A 19805-nucleotide genomic window follows, 5' to 3' on the forward strand; every position below is an offset into this window, starting at 1 on the left:
TTCTGTAAATTCTGTTTTCCAGAGGACAAAGTCACCCCCAGAAAGAGCCGCATAGGCAAGGAAATACCAGTCATTAGGGGTCAACCAATGTTCGCTCTGGTTTTCTACCAAGGCTAATGTAAAAGCTATAGGACCATACTGAGCACAGGCGGATTTCAGCTTTTCAATAAGGTGGAAATTTAATTTGTGATAAGTCTGTCCTGGTGGGGGGGGAGGGGTCCTCTGATGACCTCATCATTTTGGTCTTCCAAACCCCAAGGGGCCGCTCTGGGCAGCCGCCTCGGATGAGTCCCCAGAGGTCTGGCTCTGGGTAACAGAAAATGCCAGGACAGGCTGAGGCTTACTTTTTGATTTACCAGATTTTTGAGATGGTTTTCTCAGGCCAGGAGTCACCACTTCAAGGGCAAGATCTTTAAGTTCTTTATCAAGAGTTTTCAATTCCCTTAAAAGCTCAACATGTTCCCTGCAAGCCTGGAGGGCCCATCGCCGAAGATCTGGGACAGGGGGAACCAACTCATCAAGAATGGGCCCGCAAAAGTGGGAAAACGAAGAAACATAGGGAGGGGGCATTGCAGAAGGGGAAACCGCTGGAGATTTTTGAGGTGTTATAAAAGGGCCCAAGGACTCCTGTTTTAAGGGGAGATTTTTGCAGGAGGGTCAGTCTGGATTATGGTAATGGGCTGCCCCTTTCTCTAGGGAAGCCTCCTCAGTGGGGTCTAGAGGGGAGTTAGAGGTAAAATTATTAACAGAGGGATAAAGATGGGCAGGAGCGAACTCCTGGGGATTGTTAGGTTTAAAAGTCATGAGCGTCCCCGCTTCCATAGAGCACAGGTGGTGATCTGAGGGACAGACCGAAGGCAGACGAGAGGGCACTCGGGGGATCTTAGGGCAGGTAGAGGGAGAGTGAAAAACTTCTTTTAAGATTTTTTCTCCTATATTAATAAGCTCTTGTATGTCAGGGGAATGTTTATAGACCCTAAGAATGTCATTAATAATCAAAAAAGGCTTTAAGGTCTTTTTTCTTTGCCCTAGTTCCTTGTGTCTTGAGGGGCTCTTTTAGGTCAGAAATGAGTAAATCTTGTGACAAAGTTGCCTGTCCCATGGCTCGTCACTTTCTTACCTGCGTCACCTCCGCGCTCCTCTGGGATCGCGTCCTGAACCGGGAGATTTCAGGGGGATCCAAAAACTTCACCAAGGCCTTGGTCTTTCCTCCAGGAGACGACATTCTGAATCCTCAAGAGGTGGTTTCATCCATGTTGGGTGCCAGTTGCCCCGGCCAGCAGGGCTTCAATGGATACTTGACCACCCTAAGGACGGAATGTAGGGACAGGAGACACAAAGGAAATACACCAAGTCAAGCTTCTGATCAAGGTGCAACTTTATTTTTCTCCAGGAGGGTTTATATAGTTCCTGCAGGGTGGGGGGAGCAAGAAGTTGATATCTGCATAGAGTGGGGCAAGCTAACGGGATGTTTGTGTAGGATGTTTACAGGGTGAAAGGGTCAAGGGCTCTGACTCAATGTCCTGTTGCTAGGCAACCTGACTGTAAGATGGTCTAGTTCCCTGTCTTATGGGGGTCTGTATTTTTTTTTTTTTTTACTAACTAGAGATTCTATCCTTGTCCCTGACAATAAAGCCCCATAAAAGTAAAATAAAGGAAATAAAAAAGCCTCTTCCCAGTAGTAATAGAGGGGGAAAAAAGGCTTTTTATGTGCGACCAAAGTTCCTGCATTTTTACAGAATAACAAGTTAATCATGTGATAGTGACTGTATGACCATGGAATGTCCCAATCCTGGTCTCCATGGTGATTGTTTAACCACAGAATGTCCCCACCTGAGGGCAGCCAATGAGAAATGGTTATGGGCAACCACCCCCCTTAGAAGTAAGATTAAACCATGATTTCTGGAAAGTCCCTAGAAACGAGCCAATTGGAAATGTACATGTATGGAAACCCCTGCTATTGTAATCATGTGGATTTTGTCTTTAAAAGCTGTGCACAATTCAGGCTGGGCACTTCCTCCAGCCTCCACTGCATTGGATGTGTTGAACGAAGTCCCTGCTTAGGCTTGTATTGCTCCTGAATATCCTGAATTAAAGCCTTGCTTTTGCATTTTGGTATGCTTGTCTTTTGGTGGTCTCTCTGGGGGTCGCGATCTGGTCACAACACTTTCCAATATAAACATTTCAGGATAGCTAAAACTCTGAGCTCTTTCTGTCTGTGAGCAGAGTGTCGGTATCTGAATTACAAAGAATCAACAGGTGGGCTTCACTGCTGCTGGCTGAACAAGCAAGCAAGCCCAGAGCTTAAAATTTTGTCTGGTTGCTTAACTTTGGTTTAAATGCGGGAATAATTCAATATTAAAGATCTCTTTGTGGGAAATGTTTTCTGTTTTTCTCTAATGGTGGGAATAATTCATTATTAGTAGTCCCTTCATGGGAGAAAGAGGCAGTATAAATGGGCTCAACTTCTGGTGAAGAATGGTTTCAGTCAGGACTTGGAATGCTAAGTTGATACTGTTTGAATTTCCAGAGATATTAATCATTAAGTGTATAGAGGATGTTCTTTCCTTTTGATTGTCTAATAAATGTTTGGATGAAAGTTTGATAAACTAAAGGAACAGGATTCATAATTTTAAATTATATAGTGGTTATGCTCTTGTCTGTTGATCATTACTGAGTATTTGGATCTGCTCTTTAAGTTGCTTTCTAAAAATTTTTGGTTAAATTCTATAGAAATGTAATACCTAAAAGAGATTGGGTTGTTAGCCTATTAAATAATGTGATTTCTAGGATAAAAACTCATAGAAAACAATCTGTTACTGATAAAGAGGTTACAATTTTTTTCAGTAAACAAAATACAAGTAAATTGTTTGGTCCACATTGTTAATAATTGGCGAGTTGCATTAATGTGTTACTTGGAATCTATAAAAAAGGAGCCTCTTTTTAAGATTTTATAAAAATACTCCAGAATATTGCCTAAAGTTACCTCCTAAAATCCTATAGAGATTGTATTTAATGCTTTTATAAATAGCATATGTAAAAAGAACCATAAAATTAGAAGCTGGTGATAGAATTACTCAATTATTATTACTTTCATATCTTGAATGCAAAATGGCCCCTATATTTAGAACTGGAGGCTTTGGAAGTACAGAAAAAAAGATGTTTTGACAAACAGTTATCAATGATGAATAGCCCAAATTAAAAGTAATATTAAATGAAATTGAGATTAAAGGATTATTGGATTCTGATGCTGGGTGTATCTATAATTTCACAAGAATCCTGGGATCCCCACTGGTCTTTACAAGAAGTGTCCACTCAGTTTGTTGGAATCCCATCTAAAATAAAACAAAATATAAAATATATTAAATTTTTAGAGCCTAAAGAACAGATAGGAATGTTAAAGCCTTATATGGCTGATACGGCCATGAATTTATGGGGTAGAGATTTGTTACAACAATGGTGAGCTCAAATTAATATTTCTATAATTTCAAAAACAGCTTGTAAATTGTTAGTCCTCCAATTAACATAGTAGTAACTTGGGGAGATAGAAATATTCCTGTAGTGGCTAATGAATCTTCTTGGCTACCTATGTCAACCAAGGTCCCCCTCAGCAAATGGAGGAGGGTAAACTGATTGACAATTACACTGTTGGAGTACAAGGAATTCCTATTTGCATGGGAAATGGAATTCAGTGCCTAAAAATAACCTCTCAAGTATGGCTATCCATAGTCAATACTATCCAAGATCATCATAATAAATTTTATAGGCTTCATACATCCGTTTTTTAAGGACAAGAGATTAATGCTACTAGTTCCATAAATCTACCATACTGTGAGATGAGGGTTACCAACAAGGAATCTAACTGGGTACATTGGCAACAATGTAAGAGTGAGAAATCTTGAGTGCTAATTAATATCTCCCAAGGAGACGTCATTGATTGGAGCCTATATGGCACCCCTCAAGGAAATTATTCTCACTCAAAATTAAGATGGAAGTGGTACAATTTAAATGGAACTGTGGAAATCAATGCTTCTATTAATGAACCTACTCGGTGGCATGGAGTTGGAATGTCAAGTCCTCTCCTGCAATTTGGTGATTCATTTCAGAATAACTTGTGGAAATTGACAAGTGCCTTCTACCCCCTTAAAGCATGGGAAGGAAAAATAAACATTAAGGATGATAAATACACTCTGTCTTTTAGACTAAATCAAAGCCATCCTATTATGGCATGTGTGCCATTACCTTACTTGCTATTAAAGGAGCCTGTACAATGGGACCCAAATAATTACAGCATCACTTATGAATGGTGTACCCTGCATATCTGTGTTAATTCTTGTATGTTTTTAAATTTGACCTTTGAAAGTTTATATATTCTTAGAACAAGGCCAGCAATCTGGATACCGGTAAAGTTGTCGAGGCCATGGCAAGACTCTCCTGTGATGATCTTGGTATAGAAACTCGCTGACAGAATATTAAAAAGAACACATTGACGGTTGGACTGGTGGTTGCAGTTATTGTGGGAATCATTGCATTGACAGCTATGGGAACAACAGCTGAGTGGCACTTCATAAAGAAATCCAAACTGCTGAATTTGCTGGAGACTGGAATAAACATTCAGAAGAACTTTAGACTGAACGAAATAAAATTGATAATGAGATAGTAAATGAATTAGATGAATTAAGGCAAGCTGTTGCATTGTATTAGGTACTGTGGATGATTGATTGATAAAGTACTTATTGGCCAGTAGCCAGGCAGGAAGTATAGGCAGGACAAGGAGAGAGGAGAAGGCTGGGAAGTAGAAGGTTGAGGCAGAGGGACGCTGCCAGCCACCGCCATGAAAAGCGAGATGTAAGGTACCGGTAAGCCACGAGCCATGTGGCAACTTATAGACTAATAGATATGTGTTAATTTGAGATATAGGAACTAGGATAGCTAGAAGCCTGAGCCATTAGACCAAACAGTTTAAATAATATAAGCGTCTGTGTGTTTATTGTATAAGTGGGCTGCAGGATTGACGGGGCTTGGTGGGAGTTGGAGAGAAACTCTCAAGCTACAGTTAGGGGATCAGTTAGAGATATTGAAGGAGCAGATGAAATTAAAATGTGATTGGAATGTTTCTTGTTATTGTATCACACCCTTAAGATTTAATGAAAGTAAATATGATTGGGAAAAAAGTTAGGATGCATTTGTTGGGTCACCCTAATTCTTCTCAAATGGTTTTTGATTTACAGAAAGAAATCAAAGAAACTTTTGCAAAAAAAGTTACCTGATACGACAGGAATGGACATTATGGAAAGTCTTGCAGGTACTATAGCCTCATTCAATCCTACGAATCACTTTAATAGATTTCTTATCCTAGCAGGTGGTGCCCTTGTTCTAGCAATAGTAACTTTATTGGCTTTAAAATGTGTTTTGGTCTACTTACATAAGATTGTAAGACAGATAGAAAAAAGACTATATTTACTATAAGGCCGCATAACCTTTGAGATTATTGACTTTTTAAATGAAAAAGGGAATCTGTAGTGTATTCCTGCTGAGCTTCTGGCTTGGTTCCAGAGAGTAGCACCTAGATTTAATCCTTCCTTTGTTTAGCCACACCTTTTGTTTCTCTTACCTTTTGTTTCTCTTATTACCCTATATGAATCTTGTCTGAGAGTCAAGGATCAGAGAGTCCCCCAAGGATCAAAGGCCTATGCAAAACTTGGTTCAGGAAACCTGGAAAACCATGGTACCTGATAAATCAAGTAATTTGCACTTGACATTTGGTCTCTGGGAGCGCTTTTAGAGCGCTTTTGAAGGTAGGTACATCAATTAACTGGCTAAAATATAATAAAGAGTAAATAAAAATGCCCTAGGTGAAGGGAAAGTGCCCCCTGTAGCCATGAAAGCCTAGATTCATTCTTAAGATGCCTCTGAGTCTTCATTCCACGGACCCACGGGAACCCACACACCTGTGTCATGACCATTCAGTTACATTGGATGTCCAATTTTGTTCCTTTGGCCCACATGTCTGTTTTTTGTTGTTGTTGTTGTTGTTTTTGCCAATACACATTGTTTTCCTTACTATGTCTCTGTAATATATCTTATGATCTGGAGTTGTAATCCCTCAGCATTAATTATTCTTTTTACCAAGGGTTGTTTTGTCTCTCCATGGTCTTTTGTGGTTTCATATGAACTTTAGGATACCTTTTTCTATGTCTGTGAAGAATGAGGTACAGATTTTGATTGGGATTGAACCTATAAATAGCTTTTGGTAGAATGGTCATTTTCACAATGTTAATTCTACTAATCTACAGACACGGGTGTCTTTCCATATTCTTGTGTCTCTATCTCTTAAGTTTTCATGTAGAGGTCCCTCCCTTCCTTGGTTAGGTGTACCCCTAGATACTGTATTTTCTTTGAGGCTATTGTGAATGAGTGTGTGTCTATAACCACTTTCCCTGTATATGTTATTGGTATAGAATACCAATAGAAAAGCTATTGATTTGTGCAAATTGATTCTGTATCCTGCCACATTGCTGCGTTCATTGTCTCCAGAAATTTTCCGGTAGGATTTTGGGGATCTCTCGTGTATAGTGTGTCATCTGCAAACAGCAATAGTTTGACTTCTTCTTTCCCTATTTGTGTCCCTTTAATTTCCTTCTCGTGCCTTATTGCTACATCTAGTGCTTCAAGCACAGCGTTGCGAAAGAGTCGGGATAGGACACCCTGTCTTGTTCCTCACTTCAGTGGGATTGCTCCATTAGGAAGGATGTTGACTGTGGGTAACATGTATATAGCTTTTTACTCCCTTTAGCTTTCTATTCTCTAGTACTTTTATCATGAATGTTGGATTCTGTTAAGTATTTTTTCTGCATCTATTGAGATGATCATGTGATTTTTGCTTTTAAGTCCACTTATGTCATTTATTTATCAACTTGCATGTGTTGAACCATCCCTGCTTTTCAGGGATAATTCCAACTTGGTGGATAATCTTTTTGATGTTATGTCTTATTCTGTTTGCAAGTATTTATTATTTTTGAGTCTATGTTTATCAGGGATATTGGCATGTAGTTTTCTTTTTGTGTTTTGCCTTTACCTGGTTTTGGTATCAGAGTGATACTGACTTCAAAGGAGTTTGGAGCACTCTTTTGAATGGTTTACGAAGGATCTTCTTTGAATGTTTAGAATTCTGCTGTGAATCTATCTGGTCCTGGGCTTTTTGTTTTTTCTTGTTTTTTTTTTTTTTTTTTTTTTTTTTGAGACAGGGTTTCTCTGTGTAATAGCCCTGACTATCCTGGAACTCACTTTGTAGACCAAGCTGGCCTCAAGCTCAGAGATCCACTTGTCTCTGTCTCCCATGTGCTGAGATTATAGGCATGCATCACCACTCCCCAGCATCAATTTTAAGTTTTATTGCTTTGTGGTCAGATAGGATACAAGAAGTTATTTCAATCTTTTTGAATTTGTAATCATTTGTGACCCAGGATGTGGTCTATTTTTAGAAAAGCTTCCATGTGATGTTGAGTAGAATGTGTGTTGTAGCTAGAGTTTTCCAGTCCTGCTTGGCCCACTGTCAGGACAAATCTCTCTCACCTGCCAGTCCCGCAGTTGCTCAGACCCAACCAAGTAAACACACAGAGACTTATATTAGTTAAACTGTTTGGCCTAATGGCTCAGGCTTCTTGCTAGCTGTTTTTATATCTTAAATTAACCCATTTCTATTAATCTATAAGTTGCCACGTGACTTGTGGCTTACCGGTATCTTACATCTCGCTTTCCATGGTGGCGGCTGGCAGTGTCTCTCTGCCTCAACCTTCTACTTCCCAGCCTTCTCCTCTCTCCTTGTCCCACCTATACTTCCTGCCTGGATACTGGCCAATCAGTGTTTTATTTATTAACCAATCAGAGCAACACATTTAACATACAGAACATCCCACAGCAGTGTATTCTTTAGAGTTTGGATAGACTATTCTGTAGATATGTTAAGTCCATTTAACGTATGATGTCAATTAATTCAGATGTTTATTTTTGGTCCAGATGATCTACTGGAGAAAGTGGGCCAGTGAAATTGCTTACTATGAATGGGTTAATGTATGGTGTGGGGTGGTTCAGGCAGGGCAAAGGGTCTTTTGGATGGATGTAGGTAGGGCAGGTCTTAGTGGACATCTAGAGGTTGACTTCAGAAGAGGAGAAGGTGGTGGAACTGGCTGTGGGACCCTGGAAGATGTGGGAAGTCTGGGTATGAAGTGGTGTAGATGTAACCGTCTTTTTAAATAAGAAACACAGGGCTGGAGAGATGGCTCAGAGGTTAAGAGCACCGACTGCTCTTCCAGAGGTCCTGAGTTCAATTCCTAGCAACCACATGGTGGCTCACAACCATCTGTATTGAGATCTGGTGCCCTCTTCTGGCCTGCAGGGACACATGCAGGCAGAACATTGTATGCATAATAAATAAATCTTAAAAAAAAAAAAAAAAAGAAACACAGAGCCAATACAAAGATGAAAGCCCAAGAGGTCAGAGCAATAGCTAAGAGCTAAAAACCTTACCCTTCATTGCTGCTTCTGTCCTCAGCCAGAGAGCTACTTCCTGTCTGTTTGTCTTTTTTATAGACTTTCTATTCTGCCTTCTCATTTTGGTTGTAAACCCAACCACATGACCTCCTCATCACTGCCTGTCTGTACAGACCTCCAGGTCTTCTATGGTTGGTATTGAGATTAAAGGCATGTGTCTCCATGCTGGCTGTATCCTTGAACACAGAGATCTGCCTAGCTCTGCCTCCCAAGAGCTGGGATTAAAGGCGTGCACCACCACCACCCAGCTTCTGTGATGGCTTCCTATCAGCTCTGACCCCCAGGCAACTTTATTTATTAACATACAAATAAAATCACATTTTAGTACAATTAAAATATCACCATAGACTGGGGTAGTAGGTGGCCAGAATTTTTATTCTTTACCATCTATCAGTATTTTTCTACCATAAGTACTTTTTATTGACATGATTAAATGAAATTATAAAAGGTATCAGATACTTAGGAATCACACTTTATGACTGCCAAATATGTATGTAACATGCCTGACATATGACATGTAGTATGTGTATGTATGTGGGGGGGGTGTTTACAGCAGGGGTGTAGAACTTTTCTTTATATATTTGAATCACATGCCCCCAAGTAAACAGTTTCATAGGAGTCTTGGAGACAAGGACTCAATATCTACGTTTGAAAGATGCTAGGCTAAGACATTTAGCTAGGCGTAGTTGTGAGTGCCTGTAATCCCAGCACTCAGGAGGCTGAGACAAAAGGGCTGTAGTAGGCTTGAGGACAGTCTGGACCTTAAAGTGAGTTCCAGGCCAGCCTGAGTTATGGAGACCTTTCTCAAAACAAAATAAAAACAAAGACATAATTTATTAATGTAAAACCTTCGTGTTGGCTATGCATGTTTAGAAAGACACACTTCTCACATTCACTCAGCCAGACTCCTTTGTGTTTCTAAATCTGAGTGTGTGTGTGTGTGTGTGTGTGTGTGTGTGTGTGTGTGTGTGTGTTTTGGCGTTGCATATGGAGGTCAGAAGACAGCTTTTGGATGGTGGTTCTCTCCTTCCCCCGCAGGTTCTAGGGAGTGAACTCAGCTGCTTGTTGGGCCATTCTGACAATCCCATATTACGTCTTATCACCTATGTAGAGAAGGAACAGGACTTCTACTGGAAATGCCAATGTACAAACCAGAGTGATTACCCTACAGATTTCCATTAAGCATTTGGAGGCTTCTAGCCCGTTTGCCTAGGTTTAGATGGATCATTTCAATCAGCCTGTGCCTCTCTCTCACCCTCCTTCCCTCCCTCCCTCTTTGCCCATTTCCTGTCTTTAAAAACCTTTCATTTTGCTCTCATCTCATTAAGAGCAGTGTTTTCAACTATGGCTGGGGAGTCTATTCTGTGATAGCAAACTTGCCCAGCACACCAAAGCCCCTGGATTTGCCCCCAGTACTTCGGAATGAAAAAAAAAAAAAACTTAAAAAGAAAATTTAGAGCTAGACATCCTGGTGCATGCTTTTAATCCCAGCACTGGTGAGGAAGAGGTGAGCAGACCTCTGTGGATTCAAGGTCAGCCTGATTTATATATTATAGGACAGGTGGGGTCCTGTCTCAAAATTTTTATTTTTAATTATCTGTGTGGGGTTTGTGCATGGGTGCCAAAGGAGGCCAGAAGAGAGCACTGGGCCCCCGAGGCTCGAAGCAGGTGCTCTTTAAGAACTGAGCCACCTCTCCAGCTGGTCCGACTGTGTGTTTGTCTATGTGAGTGTGTACCATGTATGAGTGTGCAGGTCCCAGAGAGGGTGGTGGATTCCCTGGAGTCAGAATTATAGGCCCTTCTGAGCTGCCCAGTGTGGATGCTGGGATTTAAATTTATGGTCCTCTGCAAAAACAGCAAGGGCTCTTAACTGTTGAGCCCCCTCTCCAGCCCGAAAAAGCAAGCATTTCACAAAATAATTGTGTACATGAATCATATATTGACTATAAGATAAAATATATTAATGAGTTTCAATACAAAATCTAAAAGGCCACTTAAGAGATTAATTTATTGGTAAAGAGATAAAATTAGTATCTATTCCAACACACCCAAAATCATCCTTGTGCATATTAAATAATTAAAACAATAAGTTAGCAAGCCAGCTGTGTCTCTACCTTACAAATAAGTTCTAAAAACTTATTTGATATGGAGGTCTTCTCAAAATCAGTTCACAAAACCATTTAAATAATGTGAGTTGACTACAGTATTTTATGCTGTTTATGTATTTGGGTTTACTGTATCTTCAGGAAGACTCCTCACACACACACAAGGCATCTTCTCGGTGTAGGTGAACACCCAGCATCCCCTCAGCAGTCCCCAAGTTGTGTCCAGGACTCAGAAGAGAAGGAGTGGGGGTTCTAACAGCCTTAACCAACTTAGGTAGGATACAAAGTGTGGTGATATTTTATTTGTGCTTTAATAAATAAAGCTTGCCTGGAGATCAGAAGAAAATGCCAGCCACAATACAGAAGTCATGCAATGTTAGCACATGCCTTTAATCCTATCACTTGGCAGGCAGGATCTCTGTGTGTTCAAGGCCACACTGGAAACAGAGCCAGATGTGGTGACACACGCCTTTAATTCCAAAACTAGTTAACCATGGAGGTCTGGAGGTCTGTACAGACAGACAGGAAGTAACAGAGCTGTGTAGGAAGAGGAAGTGATGTAGTTGAATGGATAGAGCAAATCAGATGGCAGAACAGCAAGACATAAAGACATGGGTAGACAGGAAGGAACTCACATTTGGAAGCTGCAGAGTTGTTGAGGTAAGGTTAGCTGTGGCTTTTCCCTATTTCCCTGATCTCTCTAAGGTTTTCACCCCTATATCTGGCTCCATGTTTTGTATTTAATAAGACCATTTAGAAATTTATCTACAGTGAAATCTGCAGGGGTGGTTGGACAGCTTTCCTCCACCCCAACTCCAGGTAAAGCACAAGTGTAAAGCAGTCGACTGCAGAAAGAGAAGTCACCAACACTACAAATTTCTTAAAATTGACTCATTTTCAGAGACTGTGGGCTAAACAGAACAATGCAACACTTTTTCAGGTCCCAAAATTGAAATTTCACACACACACACAAATCCCTGGCTTTAGTTTTGCTGACTCACTAGTTATACCAATAGCTGTTTTATCACCTATTTTTATTTCATAATCTGTTTGACTGTAACACTTCTATTACCCACACACTTCTCACACCAAGGGAGACGTATCAGAGAACCATGGGCTGTGGTGCCTTAGCCTGGATTCCGGAATTCAGGCAGAGCAGTGCAGCTGCAGCTTCACATCTGTACTTGCTACTTTGCTGTTGTGTAAAGACTTACTGTGTGTCTGCACGAGTGTGGTGTGTGCACATGCCTGCAGATGTGTGCACGAGGCGGCCGGAAGAGGGGTCAGTGCCCTCCATCACTCCTCCTGCTCCTCAGGGTCTGGTCCTCCTGCCCCTATTCCCTCAGAACTGGGATTACAGATGTGAGCAGCTGCCCAGCTTATGACATGGGTGCTGGGCTGAGACTGGGAGTGAATTCTCTCTAGCTTCCTGTTCTGAATTAAGAATAGCTCTCAGGGGCACACATGGGTGAGAAGCTCAGAGGATGCCCCTCAAATACCACGTCAACCACAGCACCACTCACCTGAGTGGAGAACAAATCACCATCCAAGAGAACAAAGCCAACAGAAACAAACCTTATCCAAGGCCCTTAATTCCTTTTAAAATCTACTTATTACTATTATGATGCACCTGTTGGTGTGTGCCAGTGTGCAGGTTAGAGGACAATTTGGGGAGTCAGTTTTTTCCTTCTATGGTGGGTGCAGGGGATTAAACTCAGGTCACGCAGCCATCTTGGTATGTCTGTGCCATAAACTCTCAGGTAGAATTCTAGCATCCAATTTTCAGCAGTGTAGAAACAGTCAACTTCTGAGCTTCTTTGGTTATAGCCGGATCCTGGCATCACTGGCACAGCTCCTAGGGGGGCCAGGAAAAGGGTCTAGGCTAAAGGAAGGGATCTCTGTACAGTCTGTCCTATGGAAGAAGAAGCACAAACAGTTCACCCCTGAACCACTGGACCACATGCTCTCAGGTCTGGCCAGGCCACCAGGTCTCGTTGGGTAGGCTCAGTCATTTGGGTCCACATCACAGGCCCAGCTTCCATACCAAGGCTACTTCAAGTCTCAGAAAAAGCAGATTTCAACTGTTACAACCTCTAAGCAGCTTGCCCAGGATTCTCAAGAGCAGATATGTGCATCTGTATCTAACATGCGTGCAGCTTTTCCGAGTTTATCTCTTCTTTCTGTTTGTTTCCAGAACAAGTTTGGAAAGTTGAAGCCGACAAAAGAGGAGAAATTATCAGCATATTCTAGGTTCTGCCAGACAGTCTTTTATTACATGATAAAAGCAACACTAGGCACTAGCTCTTGTAAAATATGCTCTGACCAACTTTCTGAAATTAAAAATGCATAACCACATCTGTAGGATTTTTTTTTTTTTTTTGTTTTTCGAGACAGGGTTTCTCTGTGCAGCTTTGCGCCTTTCCTGGAGCTCACTTGGTAGCCCAGGCTGGCCTCGAACTCACAGAGATCCGCCTGGCTCTGCCTCCCGAGTGCTGGGATTAAAGGCGTGCGCCACCAACGCCCGGCCAATCTGTAGGATTTTTAATGAACAAAAAAGTTAAATACAAACTTTCATATGCAAAATAGATGACTGTAAAGATGACCTCAGAGCCAGGTACTAAATCTCTCTCCGGAGGCTCAGTGGGACTGGAGTAGGGCATGCTAATGAGCCAAGAACTTAATTTCAGCTTTATATATATTTATATATTAAAAAAAACTCTGAGGAAAAACAGGCTTAAATTGAGGAGCATCTTCTGAAATAGACGGTTCAGGCCAGCCCTTTACCATTGTGAGGGTCATACTCAACCACACCTAGGATGAAACATTTATGGTCACAGTTACTTTGAATCCAGTTTCGAGAGGAAGCCAAGCTACTTCAGTTCTAAAAAAGAAAGTCTCTAAGATGAGCACGCACTGCTCTGAGGACACAGAGACTGAGGTCCTTGGCCACATTTCCATGAACTGTGCCCGAGTCATAGCGGCAGAGCCTCTAAGAGGCAGCCAGATCCCCACAACACAGCAGCGTCATTTCTTCTGGCATTTTCAAGCCTCAAAAGGGAGAGCGTTAACTTCATGTCAGCAGTTCCTACTCCAGCATTAGAGAAGCTAGTCAACACCCCCTTCCTCCCCCTGCTGAGGTCCCTCTGCAGCAGAGGGTGGCAGTTTGATTACATTCTTTTCAGAAATAAATAGTCCAAACAAATTATTATAGTTAATTATAAAAGAGCAGTGAGAAAAGGGCACTGCCCAGTGTTTGCAAATGAGTGAGTGAATGAATACATGGGAACAAATACACAGAAAAAACAATTCATAGAACAAAGCCTGCATTTCCCACATTCATATGGAAATAACTCTTTAAAACAAACAACATTAATTAGCATTTGTTCTTGTTTGGGGTGAACAGTCCAGGGCTCTGGGCAGGCACAGCCTCACAAACAGGGCTGCAAGCAGCCCCTCCACACCTCAAGTCAGGGCTACTGTGGAGAGGCTTTCATGCACTCTTGATAGCCCAGTACCTGTGAAAGAACAGAAATGATACGGGGACTTTTAACCCATAATGCATGAGGTATATGGAAACATCCATGAAAGAACCACCAGCAGCTAGAAGACCCAGGGCAGGGCATTGTCACAGCAACTGCTGGTGGAGGATTTCCCACACCATCTTCTTCCGGAAGAGAGGCATCTGGTGCTGAAAAGAATCCCACAAACAACAGTATTACACACTTCTGCACACAATATCACAGCATGACAGCCTTTAGGTGTCATCACATACATAAAATAGGATGCACATGTCTATCAATCAGCTTTACATTATGTATAAATTTCTGAAGCACAATAGGATTTAGTTTTAGCCAAGAAGGCTTTCTTGTCCTAATCTTCCCGCCTATACCTCCAGTGCTGGGATTATAAGGCATGTGTTGCCATGTTTGTCGAAGGTTTTTGTTTTTGTTTATTTTGTTTGTTTGCTTGAGAAGGGTCTTGCTTAACAACCTAAGCTGCTATGGTCAAGAGCTTCTCCTGCCTCAGCCTCCCCAGTTTTGGGATTGTAAGTGTCCCACACCCAGCCTATATACATACATTAGTGTGTGATTACATGTGCATACATGTGCACTTACAAGTTAAGAAAAACCAAAGCTGAATATAGAATAATATACTATGAGGACAATAATAAAAATAGCAAAGAGAAGAAGAAAAAAGAGGAGGAGGAGGAGAAGAAGAAGAGGAAGAAAGTACCAATTGGAAATGTCCAAGCAGTGTCACAATAGGAAACTTTTCTACACTCTAAGTTAACATCACTTTAAAAAAATCATTCACTTTTATATTAAAAAAATGACCTTAGGGCATGATGGTATGGCTCCCTAGGTGAGGTCTTGCCTAGTATTTATGAGGCCCTGGTTTCAATTTAAATTACCTTTATTTAAAATGCAGGAAAAAGACAGGTGGTGATGGTGCACGCCTTTAATCCCAGCACTCCAGAGGCAGAGGCAGGTGGATCTCTGTGAGTTCAAGGCCAGTCTGGTCTACAGAGTGAGTTCCAAGACAGCCAGGGCCACACAGAGAAACCCTCTCTCGAAAAATTAAAACAAACAAACAAACAAAACCCAAATAAACAGAGGGTGCCACCTTTGGCCTGTTTGTGGTGCATCGCTATACGTAGGGGGAGCTAGCTCTCTGCTCTCTATTACACACTCCTGGGTTTCTGGAGGATGTGTGTGGCAAAAGTCTTAATACATGATCATACAATTTTTTTTTCAGACAAGGTCTTTCATTATGTAGCTCTGGCTGGCCTGGCACTCACTATGCAAACCAGACTGGCCTGAAACTCACAGAGACCCTCAGGTATCTGCCTCCCTTGTGCTGAGATTAGAGGCATGTACCATATGCCCAGCCTTAACATGATTCTTAAGTTATTTTAAATAGTTCAAGACATCCAAGGGCTCAGTAGACTATATGCCTAATATGCACAGTGGTGCACACTTATAATCATAGCAATCAGGAGACAGAGGCAGGAGGATGAGAAGTACCAAAGTCATCCTTGGCTACATAGTGATTTCCAGGCCATCCTGTGCTATGGGAGACCCTGTGTCTCTCAAAAAAAACAAAACAAAACAACAACAAAAAAAAAACAACTCACATAAAACATTACTTTATTCCTAGTAAAGGTGAGAGTGTATTCTCCGAGATCAGAAAGATATGAATTCAGCAGGGCAGCCCTGGTTACTTCATGTTCCTCCAAAGCATTTAGTTCTACTAGTCAATGAACAGTTTGTTTGGCATACAGGAGCTATCAAACAGAGGTCTATGGATGAGAAATATTTCTGATTGGGGTTAACTCTGGCTGTAGAAAGATTGAGAGTCCACTATCAAACAGAAAGTTAAGGGTTCCTGATATACTTGAATTTCCTTTCAAGTCTGACATCTTTCAGAAAGGAAAGCACGTTCATTTATGCTTCCATCTTAGACCTGGGGCTGAAGTCCTCACAAGCCGGGGCTTCTCCTCGATGTCATCTATTCTCACATGCCTCCCTTTAGCTAAAAACAGTAACAATAGGAACCAATCAAAAATGGAGTTCAAGCATAAGCAAATTATACCACCCGTCATCAAGAATTCTTGGTCAAGTCCAGGAATACAGCCCATGACGGAGCATGCACATCACTGATTCTGAGTGGGGCCTCACCTAAGGTTCCTAGAACAGTCTGTCTGTGAGAAGAGCCTGTCGTGGGCCAGGCACTGCCAAAGGACAGGAACAATCAAGGACACGAGAAGCAGCTTGGACTCACCTGAGTAAATGTGATAGGTTTGTCCCTAGAAATATAATCTGCATATTTACAAGTAAACATTCCACAATCACTCCCATTCAACTGTTGAGGAATCTCCTAAAACAAAACAAACAGAAAGGAGGAAGAGGTAAAATATCATTACATACACACCCTTAGTCTCTCTCTAAACATCACTGTGGAAAAACAGTATGACGATGGTGGATAAATCTGGTGTTGCACACACACAGATGCACACACAAACACAATCACTCTTATTCTTTGTGGTATAAAAACCCTAATCATGACACAGCATATGAGGCCCCATAGAAACATCTGACAGAAAAAAGAAGTAAAGCAAGTGAGAGTTCTAAGTGAAACAGAACCCATCAGACATGATGGAGGTGGGAGAAGGAGGAAGAGCATTTGATCATGACAAGAACACTAGTGGTGATTATTTCAGATTATTGTAAACTTTAAATGTGCTTGAATATGATGCAAATTTATTTCAATAGGAAGAGGTCTAACTGAACATTGGTGCAGCCATGACAGGCTTCGGACTAACACTACTGGGACTGGGCCTCACCATTACAATAACCAGGAAAAGCCACAAACTGTACCCTGTGGGAGACCAATCAGAATTGAGACAAACAAGCACTAAATGCTCTAGAACATGAAGGACAGCTCACACAATCTGTCTATAGATCGCCAGTTTCCTTGCAGCAATGCCGGTACCAGTCACTGTTTGATACAACTGAGCTCAACGCTCTCCCTGGTCCAATAGCTGTGTTGGAACAGATGGGAAGTCCAAGCTCGAGCTTGCAATAAAGGTTCTTTGCTTTTGTATGTGAACTCTGACTCCTGGTGGTCTCTGGGGGCTCATGATGCAGGCATAACAAATACTGCAGAGGTTACACGGTTTTAACAACCAGGACAACTGCCTGCTGCTTAGAATCCCTAAAGTTTCAAGTGAGATGAGAAAACCATCTCAGAGGTTTTAACCAACTAGGATCACTCCTTGAGTTATGTCCCTGAGGCAGAAACAAGTAGGAGCAAGCAGCTCTAAGAACATCAGAAGATAAACTGTGCCCAGGTCTGTATCATCCCAATCTTGGCTTGACATGACCATGGCCATCTTGGAATGTGACCCTAACTGAGCCTGAGTTGAACCTAGTCAGTTTTCCCAGCATGTAGTTTCCTAGTACACTGTGGCAGGTAAAGCCATTGGAATGGTATGTATGGGAGCTGTAGGATCAGACTTTGACACTGAGAATACACAGAATGTGCCTTTAGTCTCTAATATTAGCTCAAGAAAAACCAGAAAATTATTGTTAGATGGGGCCATTTCTATTGTGACCTAACCTTCTGAGCCAATCAGAGGTAGCCACTGGGCCTGCTGCCACTTTGTGCCATGCTTCTGTCCACATGGACTATAAGCTGCAGTCTGTAGTCAGGGGTCTGCCTGCCTGCCTTTGATCTCACAGTACCCTGGGGCCCATTTTCAGACACGAGACTGGATTTCCCCAAAACAGTTTATATTTAAAGCAAGATAAAAGACAAGAAGCAACTATCTTGGCTATACTGAATGGCTATAGGTTCAGAAATAGGCCACTTAAGAAATATAAGCTGGGGCTGGAGAGATGGCTCAGCAGTTAGGAACACTGACTGTTCTTCCAGAGGGACTGGGTTCAATTCCCAGCACCCACATGACATTTCACAACTGTCTGTAACTCCAGTTCTAGGAGACCTGACACCCTCACACAGACATACAGGCAGGCAAAACACCAATGCACATATTAAATTATACACACACACACACACACACACACACACACACACACACACACATATGTATATATAAACCTTAGGACTGAGATTGTATCCACAGAGCCTAAATTTAATCTTTAGTGCCATACACAGACACACAGACACACACACACCCAACCACACTTCCGGAAATTGTGTGCTTACAGAATGAGTGAAACAAGAAAGAAACACAGACAAGTGTCACTTACATGTGGCTTCATGCTGTAGTGGGTGAAGGGGTTTAGAGTGGCGATTGTGGCTGGCCGTGGCTATCACAGTGGCTGTGGCAGAGGAAGAGAGCGCTGGATGCTGCGGTGGCAGAAGAATCACGAGTCATGGTTACCTTTTTAGAGCTTTATTAGGAGGAAGGAGAGAGAGACAGAGAGACAGAGGGAGATAGAGACAGAGAGACAGAGAGAAAGACTGCACAGAGGACAGAAAGAATACAGAGAGTGAGAGAGAGACAGAGATAGACAGAGACACACAGAGAGAAAGAGACTGTGCGGAGGACAGAAAGAATACAGAGAGAGAGAGAGAGAGAGAGAGAGAGAGAGAGAGAGAGAGAGAGAGAGTGGGAGAGCACGTCTGCTTTTTAGGCTGGGATGCCGTTGCAGGCTGATAACATAATAAGGACAGAATCCTTACATCCCAGACTTTCGCTTATTATAAAAACAGCAGGTAGATGGGAATAGGGGCATCGTTTCTCTCAAAAGCTGCTTCCAGCTGACTGTTGGACATCAGTTGGCTCTGGGGGGAATGGGGAAGGGGGGTCTTCCAAGGTAGACAGGCATTGTGAGATTCTGTCTGCTGTCCATTGCTCTGGAGACATGCATCCCTCTTGGCTGTGGCTGGGAACCTTCTGTCTGACAAGATGCTGGTGACACAGAAGAATGCTTAGAGAGAAAAGAATCATTATTATTTCATTTTTTGGAGTATTTTTAGACCAAGGGAGTTGGCACTTATCTGAGGTAGATCCAGCCTGTCCAGTTGGATTTAAGCTGGTTTTGAAACATGTTAAGCTTTCTCAGAGACAGATTATTTTAAAGCACCTGATTCATTTACTAGTTCGGCATCCAGGAGACAGATGATCAATTATTAAAAGCATTTTGTAGTAATAGATGTTTACGTTAAAGTCTTTTTTGTAGTGCCCAGAAGCTTTTGGGTCTGGAGGTGTAAATACCTTTTAGCTGTTACAGTTTCTTACTTAATGATCTCTGGACTCCAGTTCTCTGGTGGTCCTGTACCATTAGCTGAACAGTGAGTTAGAACAGGGAACTGGGAAGAGAAAAGCTTGTGGTGCATGAGAACTTACTTTTTGGAATTAGGGACAAGGCAAAGATCAGGGCCCTGTCTGTGTGGACGTGAGAAACACAGGCTAGTAGATCTGGAGTGAGGCAATGAAATGAAAGTTCCTATCTTAGTTGGAAATCTTTTCCCATTAAGTAACTCTGAAAGTGCAATTAAATCTGGTGAGGTGGGTAAGGCTGTCTTTTGTACCCCGACAATAGGGAAATGAGGAGAGGTGGCATCCAAAAACTTTCAGGACTGTATCAGTGGTTTTGGTGTCCAGAAGGAAAGAAACGG

General features: G+C 41.9%; 3 long non-coding RNA genes across 3 annotated transcripts in view; 1 reads left to right on the top strand and 2 right to left on the bottom strand.

Annotated features, from left to right (window-relative positions):
- Nucleotides 1-1325, bottom strand: part of LOC119087103 — a 17302-nt gene extending 15977 nt beyond the window's left edge. The window contains exon 1 of the long non-coding RNA XR_005090540.1: nt 1121-1325. This is a non-coding gene — a long non-coding RNA (uncharacterized LOC119087103). The remainder of the gene's footprint in view (nt 1-1120) is intronic.
- Nucleotides 1326-1891: 566 nt separating this feature from the next.
- Nucleotides 1892-13013, top strand: LOC114687824. Its single transcript, XR_003733702.2, has 3 exons — nt 1892-2115; nt 5232-5305; nt 12853-13013. It is a non-coding gene; the product is annotated as an uncharacterized LOC114687824 (long non-coding RNA).
- Nucleotides 13014-13186: 173 nt separating this feature from the next.
- On the bottom strand, nt 13187-18609 carry LOC114687823. The gene is made up of 3 exons (XR_003733701.2): nt 18431-18609; nt 16440-16535; nt 13187-14346 (listed from the first exon to the last, which is right to left on the bottom strand). It is a non-coding gene; the product is annotated as an uncharacterized LOC114687823 (long non-coding RNA).
- Nucleotides 18610-19805: the final 1196 nt, after the last annotated feature.

The sequence above is a fragment of the Peromyscus leucopus genome, unplaced genomic scaffold, assembly GCF_004664715.2.
Source record: "Peromyscus leucopus breed LL Stock unplaced genomic scaffold, UCI_PerLeu_2.1 scaffold_1281, whole genome shotgun sequence".
NCBI classification, from domain to species: Eukaryota; Metazoa; Chordata; class Mammalia; order Rodentia; family Cricetidae; genus Peromyscus; species Peromyscus leucopus.